Source organism: Gavialis gangeticus, unplaced genomic scaffold, assembly GCF_001723915.1.
Source record: "Gavialis gangeticus isolate Ggan-Ray unplaced genomic scaffold, GavGan_comp1, whole genome shotgun sequence".
NCBI classification, from domain to species: Eukaryota; Metazoa; Chordata; order Crocodylia; family Gavialidae; genus Gavialis; species Gavialis gangeticus.
In genome coordinates, this window is record NW_017729033.1 from 59,083,549 (window position 1) to 59,086,932 (window position 3,384).

Below are 3,384 nucleotides of genomic sequence, written 5' to 3' on the forward strand. Positions count from 1 at the left end.
AAGACTACACAGGATAACATAGATCAGGAACCTTTGATAAGTGAAATAGTTCAATATGATGGGGAAGAGTTGATTTTTCCCCCCCGCCCCCCCCTTAAAGTCAAGCTGCTTGAAGAGGTTCAAACCAGTCTGGAATTTAGCAACTTTCTCATTATATTTAGTGGATCTTCAGTTTTCTGTGACCATTCAGAATACTATAAAAAGGGAGAGTGTGATCCAGCGTGTACACCCATAAAATCCAGCTCCTCTCCCCAGTTGCCACTGACTTTATAGAGGGAAAGCAGGCTAATCACTTGTGCCTCAGCCCCCTGCAATTTAAAATAGATTAAATGTGTACCTTATGATGCTACATTATAATTCTATGTAATCCCAGTGAGGCTCTCAGAGAAAGTTTTATATTTTTTTAAAAGTGCCTCATAATTAGGATTTAAATTTGTTGTCAACCATTGTTCCTTTTCCCCTCACCTTCTGTTTCCTTATTCTCATTTTAAGTAGTTATAGCATTAGTAATGTTAAAATTTACACTTTTATCACTCTCACTGCTCTGGTCCTCCTACACTGGAGAGAAAAATGTCCACCCACTTGTACATTCTGTCTGCTGTATGACTACGCTTTTTTAGTAGTTGCCCTGGAAATGACACTCAGACTTCCATGCCAGGTGTGGCAAATATGTAGTCTGATGGATGATTGTAGCCAACAATTAATGATTCTGCTGAATAAATATTCAAGGGCCCCTAAGAGTGATGGCACTCAACTGTTAGTGGGTTAACTTGTTGGCTAGACAAAGCAATTGGACAGAAAGTAGTTAGGTTAGGAATATTTACAAGACAGGACTTGTAGTACACAGACGTGGCTAATTCTCCATAGCAAGTAACAGAAAATACCTCTCACTTGGTTTTAAAAAGTGTCATGCGTATTTAAAAAAAAATCACTATGACCTTTTCAAAGCTGTTTCCTCTTACCTGCTACGTAGTGTTTAGCTTTATTCTACTATTAATCAATCTTATTGATAGCAAAAATAAACAATGTGTTTTTAGAAATTTGAAATTAAACTTATTAACACAAAAAATGTTACTGGCTGCCAAATAGATTAATAATAGCCTATTAGGAGGACTTTAGTTATTGGGAAATGCCACACCTAAGAGCAAATCCATGCCCTACAGTTTTTATCTGCTTCTCATCACATCCTGGTCTGTTCCATAATGGGGAGTGGTACAGAAAACAGAGCCTTCTGTAATCCTGCTATTTAAAATATGTCTCAATAGAACAAATGCTTAGTACAGTTCAGCCCTGTAAACACTTATGTAACAGTAACTTTTCTCTTTGAGCAATCTCTCTGTGAAAGTGTTAATATTGATACCTAAATGTTACTTTAACATTGCCCTTGGGTATATTTTCACTGCTAAATTAAGCCAGGCTCCTAGTCAAGAGTTGCACTTAACCTGCATTGTCACTGGGATGCATTTTAGTGATGCTTTGAGCCCAAGCTAGCTGTGCCCATTCTGGGGTATAGATTCAAGCCAATGAGATTTCTGTTTGGGCTAGAAATTTACCCACTTAACAAGTAAGGATGCAGGCTAAACCACCTGGGTGCCAATGTAACAGATAAAAATTGATAATTGTTCTTAGAACAAAAAATCAGAATGATTTTTAGTTAAATCACACACTAATTAAAATAAATTTTACTTTTAAAACTAGATCTCCTTAAAATTCAGATGTGAAATTTACTACATTTACTGCAATCTATTAAAAACTTTTAAACCTAATAAAAATAATATTCCTGGCAGTGCATATTTGCTGCTGTAGTATTGAAGAAAGTTAAACAATTAGACTGGGGTAAGTTAATGGCCTTGCACCTAGAATCAGTTTGTTTAAAAAGAATAAGGTGAACGGGGGGGGGCTCAACCTCCGGCTTGTGAGCCATGTGCAGCCCACAGAGCCATCAGATCTGACGCGCGGGGTTCCCCACAGGTCCAGGAATTTGGTCATGGGGCAGCAGTGGCCAGCAATATGGTTATCTTCCCCCATGCCAAATTCCCAAACCTCAAGCCCCTCGTGCCCAGTGGGAGCCAGACTGTGCTCCCTTCCCTTTGTGGGTCTTGGTTGGGGCTGGGCCCCACCTCCCCACCTGCCCCTGACAGGACCAGGCCATACCCCCTTTTCCCCTTCAGGGCTGGATCAAGGCCCCTTCCTCCCTGGGGGGCTTGGTTATGTCTAGGTTACCATATTTCCAGTTCCAGCAAAGAGGGCACTTGTCAGAGGGACACCTAACTCCCCACCCACAGCCCCCCATCTCTGCTGCTGCTCCTTATTCCTGAGCCACAATCCCTTGCTCTCCCAGGCTATGCTGGTGACCTTCTGTCCCAACCAGCCCCCTGGCCCTGATGGTGCCCCTCGCTTCTGACCCGCAGCCCCCCCAGCCCTGGTGGTACCTCTCACTCCTGACCCACATGCCCCCTGTCCCTCCTGTGAACTCATTCCCAAGTTATAGCCCCCCTTCTCCCCCCAGCCCTGTTGGATGGGGTCCCAGCTGCCCCTGTCCTAACTGGGCCAGAGCTCAGTGACCCTGATTCATGCGTGTGGTAGTGGAGCAAGTCTAACCCCAGTGTGGGCTGGAGGGGGAAGAAAGGGAGGCCTGTGGAATCCCTTGCCCTGGGGCTCCCATGCAGTGCCAGGTGACCTGGCCACATCCTGCCTCCTCTTCCCCACCTGGGTAGTGTCTCCTGGCCCCTCACCCCTGCGAGCATGGGCACTAGCCCCTGTGCTGCTGTCCTGGCCATGGAGTTCCCCGCTACCCTCAAAGGGTACCCCTTCCCCCGCTGGATGAGCAGGCATCCTCCCCCTTCACCCCCCTGCTGTACCCTAGCCCCAGTGCCCTGCCACCACTCCCCAGTGCCACCAGCCACCCGCTCCCCTCACATACCCATCCCCTTGCCCCCGCTACCCTCCCACATGCAGCCCCCTTGACAGCTCTGGCCTTCCAGCCCCTCCCCTACAGACTTAGTTGCATCCAGCTTCGAGGCTGCTCCCATAATCCTGCCTGGCTACATACTGGCTCTGTGTGTGTGTGTGTGTGTGTGTGTGTGTGTGTGTGTGTGTGTGTGTGTGTGTGTGTGTACGTGCAGACGCACATGTGCTTGCTGCCTCCAGTTGCCCCCCCGCCTGCTCCTACCAGCGGAGCAAAGCAAAATCCTGGACATGCAGATTTAAAAAAAATGCCTGGCAGAGATTGGGGGACTCAAAAAGAGGACATGTTTAGGAGAACCCAGATGTATGGTAACCTTGTTTATGTCTCTCTCCCCTGCCTCCCTGCAGGGCCGTATAAAGCTTCCTTTCTCCTCCCACCCCCCTCCCATGGGGCCATGTTGTCCCCCCCCCATCCCT

The 3,384-nt window shown here is 47.0% G+C and overlaps 1 protein-coding gene across 7 annotated transcripts in view; it reads left to right on the plus strand.

Moving 5' to 3' along the window:
• Window positions 1-3,384, plus strand: part of TBC1D1 (TBC1 domain family member 1) — a 219,186-nt gene that overhangs the window by 54,645 nt on the left and 161,157 nt on the right. The window lies entirely within an intron of this gene.